The 17,182-nt window shown below is 36.8% G+C and overlaps 1 protein-coding gene across 1 annotated transcript in view; it reads right to left on the reverse strand.

The window, feature by feature from the left end:
• CDH7 (cadherin 7) overlaps positions 1–17,182 on the reverse strand; it is a 128,841-nt gene that overhangs the window by 22,965 nt on the left and 88,694 nt on the right. The gene's annotated exons all lie outside the window — the stretch shown is intronic.

A 17,182-nucleotide genomic window follows, 5' to 3' on the forward strand; every position in this document is an offset into this window, starting at 1 on the left:
GGAATCTCGATTTGGATTCCATAGATGTCTTTCAAAATATAAACAACCCCCTAAAAGTGCATGGATATTATAGCTTACAATAGACTTTTCTCAAAGTATCCACGATCCAAAAATTAGTGAAAATTACTGTGCAGCTTTTATTCTTATTGCATGTTATTATTTGTTCTACCCGCAAAATATGGTCTCCCTTCATTACTGACTTCAAAGTCCCCTTACCATCTTTTCAGTTGGGTGAAATAAAATAAATAATTAAAAACAAATTTCATTTAAAAATAAATAATTAAAAACAAACACACAAACATGCATACAGTAGGGTAGATGATTATTTTATGTCTACATAGAAATTCTCCAACTAATGTTTTAAATGGAATCAACAACTTCAAATGTTCTGAGCTATAAAATGTAAGGAACATAAATGGAAAGAAAAATGTCAGAGAACATTAGAAAATAAAATTAACCATGAACCAAAAGTTATTATTCTTTGTACAGCAGTGTCTGGGTGTTGGAAGATGAACAAATTATTGTCCAATGGTTTCTCTTTTCTTGATGACAGATGCACTGAGAAAACAAAGGGAGAGAAAAGGCAGTTTGAAAATAAGGAGAGGTCATGTTTTTGGAAAGAGAAAAATAAATATACTAGGGAAATTATTATAGGATATCTAAGTACTATGGATTACCATTTGAGGTTGTCAGCTATTGATTTAATAAGAAAACAGTCATAGCATTTGTCTGCTTCGTTCCTTTCTTATTCATGTGTTTGAAGTTGCATATAAAGGAGAGGGCTGGATTTAACCAGTCACAATGACTGGAGAGAGAGGTGATGACAATGGGGGCTATAACTTTTGTATGATGTAGTCTTAGTAGTCAGACTCCATTGCTACCATCATTTTCTAAAGGTCATATAGGCTGCAGTGGGCCAACTTGAAAGCAGGATAGCACAAAGTTATCAGGCTTTTCAAAGTAACACCTCACACCAAGAAGGATATGCAGGACAGTAGCTTCAATAAAGTTATCAATAAAGTAAAAGGATGAGTATCACCTAATTAATGGGTTTTATGAGGCTGTTCTTTGTAATATTTCCCAAATTAACCATAACAGAACACAAAAATATGGGTTTTCCAAGGAATCTTTCCATTGTTCACTCCTGATTCCAGGTTTAAACTGGGATATCTAGAATATATCCCTCAAAAAATTCTCAAAAGAGTTATCTCACAATTGTTTTACCTTTTATTATTAAACTTAACATACAAGAAAACTGACTTTTTAAATGTATTCTGTGAGTTTTAGCACATGTAGATTCTTGCAGCCATTCCTAAAATGAGGATACAGGACTATTCCATCACCACAAAACTCTTTCATGTTATACCTTTGTAGACACATTCTTTCCACCACAAAGTATAAGCATGACTTATCTGTTCTCTATCACAACTCTTTTAATTTTGAGAGAAGACTATCTAAAAGGAATTATTCAATTATTTAATTAAAAGGAGTTATTTAATGGCAAGCCTTTGGAAATGGCTTCTTTCACCTGGCATAATGACTTGAGATTCATCCAAATTGTTGGATCCAATCTCTCTAATTGTTGAATAGCATTCCTTTGAATGGATGTACCACGATGTATTTAATCATTCATCTTCTGAAAGATACTTGGCTTTATTTCAGTTTTGACAGCTCCTATGAATATTCACATACAAGTCTGTGTGTAACAATGTTTCCATTTCTCTAGGTGGTTGTTGGTGCTTTGTACCTTACTCGATATTTCCTTTGCAATTAATCATGTTTTCTGAGAATAGGGGTAGTTACATTCTTCCTTTCCAATATGCATGTTTTCATTTCTTTTTCTTTCCTTATTGAACAGAATAGAACTTTCAGTATGATGATGAATATGTGAGATGAATGGATATCCTTTCCTTTGGTGGTGGTGGGGGGAGAGGCTGCATCCAGTCTTTCAACATTAAGTATAATGTTAGATATACTCTTTAAGATGTTATTCATCAGGACAAAGAAGTACTGTTATATTCATAGTTTGCTAAGATTTTTTAAAATCAAGAATGAAACTTTGCTAATCACTTTTTCTGCATCAGTTGCCATGATCATGTAGTTTTTATTCTTAGTCCCTTAATATGGTAGATTCTATGGATTTATTTTTGAGTAGTGAACCAATGTCTTGCTCTTGTGATAAACCCCACTTGGTCATGATATGTTATCCTTTTGGCCTTTTATTTTCTTATATTGCTGGATTTAATTTTCTAGCATTTGGTAGAAGGTTTCTTGCAAGAGGGATATTGGCCTGAAGTATTATTTTTCTGTACTATATCTTTCAGGTTTGGATTGTTGTCAGAATAATGCTGGCATTATAAAAAGATTTGGTATATATTCCCTTATAAATTTTCCAGAGAAGTTGGGTGGAACTGGTATTATTTCTTCTTTAAATATTTGGTAGAATTTGCCAGTGAAACCATCTGGGCTTGGAGATTTCATTTTGTATGATGAGATTTCCATTTCATCATACATAACTTTCATAGGTTTAAGTTTTTAAAAACTTGTTCCATTTCATATATATGGTAGAATTTCATCTAACTTGATAAATTTATATGAGTAGAACTGTTCAGAGTTTTCCCTTAATATCCTCGTTTCATCTGTAGATTCTGTAATGATATCCCTTCCTTTGTTCCTAATTTATATAATTTATTTTTTGTCTCGCTCTTAATAGGGGATTATCAATAGTAACAATCTTTTCAAAGAACAGGCTTTAACTTCATTGATTTCTACTCTAATCATTATTGTTTCCTTCCCTCAGCTTGGTTTGATACTTCTTCTAATTTCTAGTCCAGGTCAGAGGATAGTGGGGGAAAAATATGCTAATCTCACCACAGGTTTAGAGATACTCTGAACAATAGTTTTCCCCAAACTGCATGCTACTGTTTGCTTTTTGGAGCCCTTAAATAGCTACATTCCACTCAGGTTTTATGGCTGTATTCAGGGTGAGAGAGATAGGGGGCATGAACTTATCAAAAACAGGATCTAGTCTTTTTTGTTTGATATTGTTTAATTAAGGAGCACAGAATCAAAAGATACATAAAGGAAAGGGCCTGGTGAAGAAGTAATTACATGTGGTTGATGAAGCATTTGTATTGGATGATGCAAATTGCTGCTAGCAAATTCCAGTCCACTCTATAGAACTGATTTTTATCACTTATATATGCTTGATGTGATGAGGAAATTGCAAGGGAGAAAGTGCCATCTTCCCTCTTCCTTCTAGAAGTCTTCGCTAGCCATGCAGCTGTGCATAGCCAGGGTACTATGTAGCCACATTCCAACTTCCAGTGTTTTATCTTCCTGTGTGATTTAGAATTGTGACAACAGCATTGCAAATGGAATATTCTTGTTAGCAACCCAGTTCCTCTGGTGACCTTGGGGATCACAAATCTCACTGTAGATGAATCATGTTGTCCAGAAGTTATTTCTTCAGTTACCGTTTAGAACTCTCCAGTCATCGCAAAGGCGTTTACTCCTAATTATCTGTTATAACTCTCCATTTGACATACCTACTATGCTTTCAGTTTTCTGCTCTGTACTCTGACAGTCAGTACCATAGAAGAGATACATTTTCTTCTCTGAAATGTTGTATTAGTGAAACCATTACATGCTAGTATTTCACATTATCATATATATGTATACATGTGTATTTGTAGGTGCACATGTGTAGATATATACTGAATATATACACACAATCAATATACACGTACAAATATATTTTTATTTTACGCAATGGTCATGGAAAAACTGATATTAATCATTGATAAGAAAATTATACCTTAATATCCATTCACCCATGCATTGATTGAGCCAATATTAAAAACCTGAGCTGCTCTTTTTAAAAAAAACCTCTAAGCTAATTACTAAAAGAATATGTGAATGTTTTAAATATATTTCTAGACTTTTACAAAGCAAAAAGGGCTTGGACTTGATATATATTTGTCAAAGTGACTTCATACAATTCTCCACCAGGCTAAAGTCAATGCAGTCAATGCATACAACACTTACCTCTATTATCAAGAGTTACAAAGGTGAGAGCACTAGAATAAAGGACCTTAAAGTTGAGAATTAACATGAGCGATGTCTCTAACCATTATTCAACTCATAGGATTAGAGTTGTAAACAGCTGCTGAGGCGTCTACATATTTCAAGAAGACACACTGTCCACCAGCCTATCATTAAATTAATATATTTTTCTACATTATAAAAATTCTCTAGTTGCTACTTATAAATTGTGTACATATAATAATATAATCCACATTCAGATATAATAAATAGCACAGCCTTACACATATAGGTATGTGTATACACACTGGTAATTTGTGAATTATTTTGATTTTCTTACCTCATATCTCCCCTTCATTCATTTATGCATTCAGCAAATATTCTTGAGCACTTAAAAGTGACACTCTATGGCAGAAACTGCCATGTGCCCTTGCTATGTGAGAGAGAATTCCGGGATCACTAGCAAGCAGTCTTCAAGAAAAAGCATCGCCTTGACAATGCCTTGGTTTGGACATTTTCGTATAAGCTTCACTTCCAGAATATCAAGCCCTGATTTTCTTCATAGAAATATCTTTCAAGGAGCTACCATGGGTTAGAGAAGAACACAGATGTTGTGTGGATCAAAGAACGAGAGAATTTCTAGGGTTGATGGTAGAGTAGGGAGTTCCATGACTCATGCCTTCTCCAAAAACAGCTAGAGGTCAGGCAGAAGCTGTGTGAAATAACTGTTCTGGGGCTATGGAGACCAGGGGAGGATTGTACAGCATCTATGGAAGAGTGTGATGAAGGACGCAGGGGCTGGGAACTGCAGTAAACCACTGTAACATGCGCTGCAGTGGCTGCCAGTGCCCACCCCCAATCTCGATGTGAACGACCTAGGGTCCAGTCTCTGGTTGACAGCTGTGGATGGGGAAGGATGTGGTAGGCTCCACTGCCAAGAATGGAAGTGGTGGGGAGTGGCAGAGTACTGATCATGACTTTTGATCAATGAACTTAGATCTCTGGGTCCCAGTTCTGTACCACTGTTTTAGCCTATCCCAGACAGCAACCACCATGCCACTGTTTCAACATCTCCCAAGAAAGGGGCTAAGGTGGACAGCTGCCTCAGGGCGATGGGGAACAGTTTGCTGAAGAGCCCCATCTGCTGAACAGGCCAGGAAAGTGCAGCTTCGGGAGCTGTCAAAAAGGCTTTTTGGTATCTTTTCTGACCCTCTCACCTGGTTTTTTGGAACTTGTGTGCACCTGCTTTGTGGGTCCCTGACCCTACTTTAGATGGGAAATAATGACTCGAGAAAGCCTTCTCCAGATGACACTCCTCCTAGAATTCACCCTCCAGGAAAAATTAGCTAGAGGTAATGAAAGGAGAGGGAAAAATAAAAACTAAAAAACAAAAACATGGCAAAACAATAAATGAACAAGTAAAAAGTCCCAGAGAAGAAACAGAGGAAGGAAGGTTGCCCCTTGGGATTGCAGAAATAGTGCAGTCCCAAAAATTGTACCGCATATCCAGGGCAGAATCAGATGAAGAAGAGCAGAAAAAAATCTATTCAGTTAAATATAGGTAATTCTAAAGGTCCAGAGTAAGTTGAACCATCTGTCAAACAAGAGCCTTAACACAAAACCAATCAACATAAAACCCGAGGCAAGAGAGAGAAACTGACATTCAGAGTAAGCGCATCAAAACAAAGAGATGTGTAGACATCATAAAAAAAAATTACAAGCCATATTAAGAAACAGAAAGATACAGCCCAGTGAAAGGGACAAATTAAAACTTCGGATGAAACAGAATTTGGAACTAATCAAAGATGTTCCAAAAAAGCTTGTACATCAATTCAAGGGGATGAAGGATATTAAGATGACACTGGGTGCATAAAAGGAAGAATTTGAAAGTAAGACAAGAAACATAAAAGAATTTATGGGAATGAAAAACACAATAGAAGAGACTAAAATTCCACTGGGGGCATATGAAACGGTTTTGAATGAGTCGAAAGAATCAGTAAATTTGAAGAAAGGACAATTGAAATCTCACAGATTCAAGAGGAGTTAGAGAAAAGAAAGCAAACAATTTAGCAAGATCTCAGGGAGCTGAGTAACATAACAGAAGGAGAAGACAAGGGAAATGGAGCAGAAAGAATATTTCAGTAAATAATGGCCCCAAATTTCCCTATTCTTACGAAAGACATAAATATACGACCCAAAAGTACAATATACTCCAAACACAATAAATCCTAAAAGACCTATTCAAAGACAAATGTTAATCAGAATTGCAAATGCCGAAGATAAAGCAAGAGAAAAGCAATTTGTCACACAAAAGGGATCCTCAATAAGATTAAGTGCAGGTTTCCTATCAGAAACCATGGAGACGAGAAGGCAATGGTATATATATTTAAGTTACTGAAAGAGAAAACTGCCAGTCAAGAATTCTTTACCCAAAAATGAAGGAAAGTTTAAAATATATAGAAGCTGAGAGCCTGTCAAACAGTACCAAAAGAGAGTTGGGGTAGCTACATTAAGAGCAGATAAAATAGACTTTAAATGCAAAACTGTTATGAAACAAAGAACATTATATATTAATAAAAGGGCCAATGAACAAAAAGAAATAATAATAAATATTTATGCATCTAACCAGGGTGGCCCAAAACATGAGGCAGACATTGGCAAAATTGAAAGGAGAAATAGAAGTATGTACAATAATCTCTGGAGATTTCAATACACCACTCTCATCAATGGATAAGACATCTAGATACAGGATCAGTAATAAAGTAGAGAATTTGAATAACATGATAATTAAACAGACATATATAGAACTTTATACCATCAAACTGAAATATATACATTATTCTCAAGTGCTCATCACTCTCCAGGATAGGCTACATATTTGGATCCTAAAAAAAGTCTCAATACAAAGCATTTTATGTGAACATAATGGAATGAAGCTGGAAATTAAGAACAGGCAGAGAACTAGAAAATTCACAAATATATGGAGGCTAATGAACACACTTTCTAATGATCATTGGGTCAAAGGAGAAATTACAAGATATATCAGTAAATGTCTTTAGACAAGTGGAAATGAGAACACAACACATTAAAACTTATGGGATGCAGTGCTGAGGGAAATTTATAGCCCAAAACACCTACATTAAAAAAAAGAACAAAAACTTAAGACCTAACACTTCACAACCAGAGGAACTAGAAAAAAGAAGAGCAAACTAATCCCAAAGCAAGCAGAAGGAAAGAAATAACAAAGATTAGGACAGAAATAAATTAAATTGACAATAAAATAAAATAGAGAGAATTAACAAAACAAAAGATAGGTCCATTGAGAGGATCAATAACATTGACAAAACATTAGCTTACCTGACAAAGAAAAAAAATTAGATGATGCAAATAAATAAAATCAGATATGAAAGGGGGATATTAATAAAAGGATACTTTGAATGAATGTATGCCAACAAATTAGACCATGTAAATGAAATGGACAAATTCCTAGAAACATACGAACAACTTACACTGAACCTAAAAGAAATATAAGACCTCAACAAGCCAACTACAAGTAATGAGACTGAATCAGTCATCATACATCTCCAAAAAGAAAATCCCAGGATCAGATGACTTCATAGGTGAATTTTACCAACCAATTATTCCAAGAAGAAGTAATACCAATACTGCTCAAATTCTGATGAAAAACTAAAGAGGAGTGTTTTGGTTTGCTAAAACTGCCGGAATACAACATACCAGAATGGAATGGGCTTTTACAATGAAGATTCTTTTAAGTTACAAGTTTACAGCTCTAAGGCCATAAAAGTGTGCAAATTAAGGCATCAACAAGAGGATATCCACACTCAACAAAGGCCAATAATGTCTGGGGTTTCTCTATCAGGTATAATAGCAAGTGGCTGGCATCTCCTGCCCCTTTACTCTCAGGTTGCATTGCTTTCAGCTTTCGAATCCAATGGCTTTCTATGTTGGCACTCCAAGCATTTCCCAATGTCTGTGTCGAGGCATCTGCTCTCTGTTTTGGCTCTTTTAAGGACTCTGGTAAACTAATTAAGATCCACCTTGAATGGGTTGGGTCACATTTCCATGGAAATAATCTAATCAAAAGATTCCACATACAATTAGATGGGTCACACCTCCATGGAAACAACCTGTGCTGGCTTGAATCTGTTGTGTACCCCTAAAAGCCATGTTCTTTAATCCTGATTCAGTATTGCTGGATGGGGTATATTTTTTATTAAGTTGTTTCGATGGAGATATGACCCATTCAGTTGTGGGTGGGACCTTCTGATTAGATGGTTTACATGGAGATGTGTCTCCCTATTCAAGGTGGGTCACTTACTGGAGCCCTTTAAGCATGAACCATTTTGGAAAAAGCTTCAGAGCCAACATAGCCCACAGATTCAACACAAGACCCAGACCTTGTGCTGCAGAAAGAAAAATCCCCCAAGAAAGCTGTTCGAGAAGCCAAAGGCCAGCATCTTCCCAGCTGACCGGGGTTTTCTGGACCTATTTGCCTTTCTTGAGTCAAGGTATCTTTCTCTAGATGCCTTAGTTTGGACATTTTTATGGCCTTAGAACTGTACACTTGCAACTTCATAAATTCCCTTTTAAAAAGTCATTATATTTCAGGTACATTGCATTCTAGCAGCTTTAGCAAACCAAAACTCAACCTAATCAAAAGATCCTAACCACAATAAATCTGTACTCACAAGACTGGATTAAAAGAGCATGGCTTTTCTGGGGTACATAACGATTACAAGGAAGTAACATGACCTAACTCATTCTAGAAAGCTAACATAACCCTAATACTAAAGCCTGATTAAGATCCCACAATAAAGAAAATTACATACCAATTTCTCTAACAAACATAGATGCAAAAATCCTCAAAACAAAACAAAAAAAAAAACGTGTAAATCAAATACAACAGCTCTATTAAAAGAATTATATAACACAATCAAGTGGTTTTTATCCCAGGTATGCAAGGGTGGCTTAACACTAGAAAATCAATCAATTTAATATACTACATCAGCAAATCAAAGGGTAAATAACACATATCCTCTTGATTTATGCAGGGAAGGCATTTGACAAAATCCAGCATCCTCTCTTGATAAAACCACTTCAAAAGATAGGAATAGAAGTAAATCTCTTCAACATTATAAAAGGCATATATGAAAAACCTACAGCTAACACTGTACTCAATGGTGAAAGACTGAAAGCTTTCCCTCTAATTATCTGGAACAAGACAAGGATGCTCACTATCACAACTGTTATTCAATATTGTGTCAAAGTTCTAAGCAGTTAAGCAAGAAAATAAATAAATAGGCACCCAAATTGTAAAGGAAGGAATAAAACTTTTACTATTTGGAGATATGATATGATCCAACATGTAGAAAGTCCAGAAAAGTCTACAACAAACACTAGAGCTAGTAAATGAAAGCAATAAAGTGGCGGGATACAAGAGCAGCACAAAAATTAGTAGTGTTTCTATACACTAGGAATGAGCAATCTGATGAAGAAATCAAGAAAAATTTCCATTTTATAATAGGAATTAGGGCAATGGTGGCTCAGCAGCAGAGTTCTCGCCTGCCATTCCAGAGACGCAGGTTTGCTTCCCAGTGCCTGCCCATGTGAAAAAGCAAACAAAAAAACACTATAATAGGAACTAAAATAATCAAATAACTAGGAATAAGTTTAGCCAAGGATGTAAAGGTCTTGTACATAAAAAACTCTAAAACATTGCAAAAGAAATAAAAAAAAAACACCTAAATAAATAAATCACATTCCATTTTTTATGGGTTGGAATAACAAATATGTTAAGATATCAATACTACCAAATTAATTTACAGATTCAGCACAATCCCAATTCAACACAATCCCAAGCAAAATTTCAACATCCTAATTTGAAGAAATGGAACACCCAATTACCAAATTTATCTGGAAGGAAAAGAGGCCTTATAACCAATAACATCTTGAAAAATAAGAATGAAGTAGGAGGACTCATATTTCCTGACTTTAAAGCATATTAGAAAGCTACAGTGGTCCAAATAGCCTGTCATGGCATAAATATAGATATATTAAGCAATGGAATCAAATTGAGAGTTCAAAGGTAGACCCTCAGAACTATGGCCAGTTTGACTAGGACACCAAGTTCACTGAATTTGGACAGAACAGCCTCTTCAACAATTGGTGCTTGGAGAACTATTCATCCATATGCAAAAGAATGAAAAAGGACCCCTTTCTCACAACTTTGAAAAAAGGACTAAATATAAGAATCAGGAGCACAAAACTGCTAGACAAAAACATAAGGAAGCATCTTCAAGATTTGTGGTAGGCAATAGTTTCTTAGAATTTACACCCAAAGTACACGCAATGAAAGGAAAGATATATAAATGGGACCAACTCAAAATTAAAAACTTAGTGCCTCAAACAACTTTGTCAATAAAGTGAAAAGATAGCCTACTCAATGGGAGAAAATATTTGGAACCACTTATCTGATAAGGGTTTAATTACCAGAATATATAAAATAAGCCTGAAACTCAACAATAAAAAGACAAATAACCCAACTTAAAAATGGTCAAAAGACTTGAATAAGACCTTTTTCAACAAGGCAATACAAATGGCTAAAGAGTATGTGAAAAGATGCTCAACATCACCAGCTATTAGGGAAATGCAAATCAAAAGTACAATGAGATAGAGTTCACATCTACTAAAAGTTGCTATTAAAAACAAAATCAAAACTACAAGTGTTGGAGAGGAGGTAGAGTAATAGGAACATTCATTCACTGCTGGAATGAAAGTAAAACAAAAAAAAAGGGCAGCTACTATGGAAGACAGTTTGGCAGTTCTTCAGGAAGCTAAGTATGGACTTTATGATCTAGCAATCCTACTGCTAGCATATACCTAGAAGAACTGAAAGCAGGAACTCAGACAGACATTTACATACCGTTGTTCATAGCAGCATTATTGACTATTGCCAACAAATGGAAGCAACTCAAGTGCCCATCTACTGATGAATGGATAAACAAAATGAAGTGTGTATCCGCACACACATACATACATAGATGGTGGAATAGTGTTCTGCTGGGAAGATGGAATGCAGTCCTGATGACTGTGACAACAGGGATAAAACTTGAAGACATTATTTTGAGCGAAATAAACCAGAAACAAAAGAACAAATATTACATGATCTTATGTATATGAACTACTTACAATAAGCAAACTCGGGGTTAAAATTTAAAATGGGACTTCTGGAGAAGATGGCGGCTTAGTAAGACGCGCGGATCTTAGTTCCTCCTCCAGAACAGCTACTAGGGGAGTAGAAACGATACAGAACAGCTCCCGGAGCCACGACACAGATCAAAAAGACAGCGTACCCCATCCTGGAACGGCTGACTGACTGAGAGAACCCGCTCCGGTGAGATCGCCGAGGGGCGCGGGCTTTCCCGGGCGGGGCGGCAAGCGGCCAGAGTCCCTCCCTTCCTCCTTCCCGGGCCAGCTGGGACAATTGGGCAAGTGGTCCCCTCAAGCCGCGGCGGCTGGCGCCCCCACCACGCACGGCCCCCTGGACCAACTGAGAGAATTGGATCGGAAATCCCCAGGCCGCGGAGAACAGTGACCGGGTGGGTCCCTTCCAAACACGTGACTTCCCGGTCCGGCTGGGAACAGTGCACTCTCCCAGGCCACGGCAGCTGGCACCCTCCCGCCACGCTTGGCGCCCCGGGCCGACTAGGAAATTCGGACGGGTGCTCTCACGGGCTGCGGTGGCCGGCGACCCTCCCCGTGTTCGAACCCCCGGGCCGGCTGGCACTCTTTCAAGCCACTTCGGTTGGTGAATCTCCCCCATGGCGAGAGTTTTCCAAAGTTAAAGGACCCACAGCACCTTTCACTGGTGGGACCCGCAGACAAACGTGTGGCACGAGCGCCACCTACTGGGCAGGATAAGAAAAACAGATCCCAGAGATTTCACAGAAAAATCTTCCAAATTGTTGGGTCCAGCACCCAGGGAAATCTGATGAAATGCCCAGACGCCAGCAGAAGATAACGGATCACGCTCAAAAAATTGAAAATATGGCCCAGTCAAAGGAACAAACCAATAGTTCAAATGAGATACAGGAGCTGAGACAACTAATGCTGAATATACGAACAGAAATGGAAAACCTCTTCAAAAACGAAATCGATAAATTGAGGGAGGACATGAAGAAGACATGGGCTGAACAAAAAGAAGAAACAGAAAAACTGAAAATACAAATCACAGAACTTATGGAAGTGAAGGATAAAGTAGAAAAGATGGAAAAAACAATGGATACCTACAATGATAGATTTAAAGAGACAGAAGATAGAATTAGTGATTTGGAGGATGGAACATCTGAATTCCAAAAAGAAACAGAAACTATTGGGAAAAGAATGGAAAAATTTGAACAGGGTATCAGGGAACTCAAGGACAATATGAACCGCACAAATATACATGTTGTGGGTGTCCCAGAAGGCGAAGAGAAGGGAAAAGGAGGAGAAAAACTAATGGAAGAAATTATCACTGAAAATTTCCCAACTCTTATGAAAGACCTAAAATTACAGATCCAAGAAGTGCAGCGCACCCCAAAGAAATTGGAATCAAATAGGCGTTCTCCAAGACATTTACTAGTTAGAATGTCAGAGGTCAAAGAGAAAGAGAGGATCTTGAAAGCAGCAAGAGAAAAACAATCCATCACATACAAGGGAAACCCAGTAAGACTATGTGTAGATTTCTTAGCAGAAACCATGGAAGTTAGAAGACAGGGGGATGATATATTTAAATTACTAAAAGAGAAAAACTGCCAACCAAGACTCCTATATCCAGCAAAACTGTCCTTCAAAAATGAGGGAGAAATTAAAACATTATCAGACAAAAAGTCACTGAGAGAATTTGTGACCAAGAGACCAGCTCTGTAAGAAATACTAAAGGGAGCACTAGAGTCAGATACAAAAAGACAGAAGAGAGAGGTATGGAGAAGAGTGTAGAAAGAAGGAAAGTCAGATATGATATATATAATACAAAAGGCAAAATGGTAGAGGAAAATATTATCCAAACAGTAATAACACTAAATGTTAATGGACTGAATTTCCCAATCAAAAGACACAGACTGGCAAAATGGATTAAAAAACAGGATCCTTCCATATACTGCGTACAGGAAACACATCTTAGACCCAAAGATAAACATAGGTTGAAACTGAAAGGTTGGGAAATAACAACCAGAAAATAGCAGGAGTGGCTATATTAATATCCAACAAATTAGACTTCAAATGTAAAACAGTTAAAAGAGACAAAGAAGGATACTATCTACTAATAAAAGGAACAATTAAACAAGAAGACATAACAATCATAAATATTTACGCACCGAACCAGAATGCCCCAAAACATGTGAGGAATACACTGCAAACACTGAAAAGGGAAATAGACACATATACCGTAATAGTTGGAGACTTCAATTCACCACTCTCATCAATGGACAGAACATCTAGACAGAGGATCAATAAAGAAATAGAGAATCTGAATATTACTATAAAGGAGCTAGACTTAACAGACATTTATAGGACATTACATCCCACAACAGCAGGATACACCTTTTTCTCAAGTGCTCATGGATCATTCTCAAAGAGAGACCATATGCTGGGTCACAAAGCAAGTCTTAACAAATTTAAAAAGATTGAAACCATACACAACACTTTCTCGGATCATAAAGGAATGAAGATGGAAATCAATAATAGGCGAAGTGCCAGAAAATTCACAAATACGTGGAGGCTCAACAACACACTCTTAAACAACGAGTGGGTCAAAGAAGAAATTGCAAGAGAAATTAGTAAATACCTCGAGGCGAATGAAAATGAAAACACAACATATCAAAACTTATGGGACGCAGCAAAGGCAGTGCTAAGAGGGAAATTTATTGCCCTAAATGCCTATATCAGAAAAGAAGCAAAGGCAAAAATTCAGGAATTAACTGTCCACTTGGAAGAACTGGAGAAAGAACAGCAAACGAATCCCAAAGCAAGCAAAAGAAAGAAATAACAAAGATTAGAGCAGAAATAAATGAAATTGAAAACAATAGAGAAAATCAATAAGACCAGAAGTTGGTTCTATGAGAAAATCAAAAAGATTGATGGGCCCTTAGCAAGATTGACAAAAAGAAGAAGAGAGAGGATGTAAATAAATAAGATCAGAAATGGAAGAGGAGACATAACTACTGACCTCACAGAAATAAAGGAGGTAATAACAGGATACTATGAACAACTTTGCGCTAATAAACACAACAATTTAGATGAAATGGACGGGTTCCTGGAAATCCATGAACAACCAACTTTGACTCAAGAAGAAATAGATGACCTCAACAAACCAATCACAAGTAAAGAAACTGAATCAGTCATTCAAAACCTTCCTAAAAAGAAAAGTCCAGGACCAGATGGCTTCACATGTGAATTCTACCAAACGTTCCAGAAAGAATTAGTACCAACTCTCCTCAAACTCTTCAAAAAAATCGAAGTGGAGGGAAAGCTACCTAATTCATTCTATGAAGCCAACATCACCCTCATACCAAAACCAGGCAAAGATATTACAAAAAAAGAAAACTACAGACCAATCTCTCTAATGAATATAGATGCAAAAATCCTCAATAAAATTCTAGCAAATCGTATCCAGCAACACATTAAAAGAATTATACATCATGACCAAGTAGGATTCATCCCAGGTATGCAAGGATGGTTCAACATAAGAAAATCAATTAATGTAATATACCATATCAACAAATCAAAGCAGAAAACTCACATGATCATCTCAATTGATGCAGAGAAGGCATTTGACAAGATTCAACATCCTTTCCTGTTGAAAACACTTCAAAAGATAGGAACACAAGGGAACTTCCTTAAAATGATAGAGGGAATATATGAAAAACCCACAGCTAATATCATCCTCAATGGGGAAAAATTGAAAACTTTCCCCCTAAGATCAGGAACAAGACAAGGATGTCCACTATCACCACTATTATTCAACATTGTGTTGGAGGTTCTAGCCAGAGCAATTAGACAAGAAAAAGAAATACAAGGCATCAAAATTGGAAAGGAAGAAGTAAAACTATCACTGTTTGCAGACGATATGATACTATACGTCAAAAGCCCGGAAAAATCCACAACAAAACTACTAGAGCTAATAAATGAGTACAGCAAAGTAGCAGGTTACAAGATCAACATTAGTAATGAACAAGCTGAGCGGGAAATCAAGAAACGAATCCCATTTACAATTGCAACTAAAGAATAAAATACCTAGGAATAAATTTAACTAAAGAGACAAAAAACCTATATAAAGAAAACTACAAAAAACTGTTAAAAGAAATCACAGAAGACCTAAATAGATGGAAGGGCATACCGTGTTCATGGATTGGAAGACTAAATATAGTTAAGATGTCAATCCTACCTAAATTGATTTACAGAGTCAATGCAATACCAATCAAAATCCCAACAACTTATTTTTCAGAAATAGGAAAACCAATAAGCAAATTTATCTGGAAGGGCAGGGTGCCCCGAATTGCTAAAAACATCTTGAGGAAAAAAAACGAAGCTGGAAGTCTCATGCTGCCTGACTTTAAGGTATATTATGAAGCCACAGTGGTCAAAACAGCATGGTATTGGCATAAAGATAGATATATCGACCAATGAAATCGAATAGAATGCTCAGATATAGACCCTCTCATCTATGGACATTTGATCTTTGATAAGGCAGTCAAGCCAACTCACCTGGGACAGAACAGTCTCTTCAATAAATGGTGCCTAGAGAACTGGATATCCATATGCAAAAGAATGAAAGAAGACCCATATCTCATACCTTATACAAAAGTTAACTCAAAATCGATCAAAGATCTAAACATTAGGTCTAAGACCATAAAACAGTTAGAGGAAAATGTAGGGAGATACCTTATGAAATTTACAATTGGAGGCGGTTTTATGGACCTTAAACCTAAAGCAAGAGCACTGAGGAAAGAAATAAATAAATGGGAGCTCCTCAAAATTAAACACTTTTGTGCATCAAAGAACTTCATCAAGAAAGTAGAAAGACAGCCTACACAATGGGAGACAATATTTGGAAATGACGTATCAGATAAAGGTCTAGTATCCAGAATTTATAAAGAGATTGTTCAACTCAACAACAAAAAGACAGCCAACCCAATTACAAAATGGGAAAAAGACTTGAACAGACACCTATCAGAAGAGGAAATACAAATGGCCAAAAGGCACATGAAGAGATGCTCAATGTCCCTGGCCATTAGAGAAATGCAAATCAAAACCACAATGAGATATCATCTCACACCCACCAGAATGGCCATTATCAACAAAACAGAAAATGACAAGTGCTGGAGAGGATGCGGAGAAAGAGGCACACTTATCCACTGTTGGTGGGAATGTCAAATGGTGCAACCACTGTGGAAGGCAGTTTGGCGGTTCCTCAAAAAGCTGAATATAGAATTGCCATACGACCCAGCAATACCATTGCTGGGAATCTACTCAAAGGACTTCAGGGCAAAGACACAAACGGACATTTGCACACCAATGTTTATAGCAGCGTTATTTACAATTGCAAAGAGATGGAAACAGCCAAAATGTCCATCAACAGAAGAGTGGCTAAACAAACTGTGGTATATACATACGATGGAATATTATGCAGCTTTAAGACTGGATAAACTTTTGAAGCATGTAATAACATGGATGGACCTAGAGAACATTATGCTGAGTGAGTCTAGCCAAAAACTAAAGGACAAATACTGTATGGTCCCACTGATGTGAACCGACATTAGAGAATAAACTTGGAATATGTCATTGGTAATAGAGTCCAGCAGGAGTTAGAAATAGGGTAAGATAATGGGTAAATGGAGCTGAAGGGATACACACTGTGCAACAGGACTAGATACAAAAACTCAAAAATGGACAGCAGAATAATACCTAATTGTAAAGTAATCATGTTAAAACACTGAATGAAGCTGCATCTGAGCTATAGGTTTTTTTTGTTTTTTTTACTATTATCATTACTTTTATTTTTTTCTCTATATTAACATCCTATATCTTTTTCTGTTGTGTTGCTAGTTCTTCTAAACCGATGCAAATGTACTAAGAAATG

This window comes from Tamandua tetradactyla, chromosome 18 (assembly GCF_023851605.1).
Source record: "Tamandua tetradactyla isolate mTamTet1 chromosome 18, mTamTet1.pri, whole genome shotgun sequence".
NCBI lineage: Eukaryota > Metazoa > Chordata > Mammalia > Pilosa > Myrmecophagidae > Tamandua > Tamandua tetradactyla.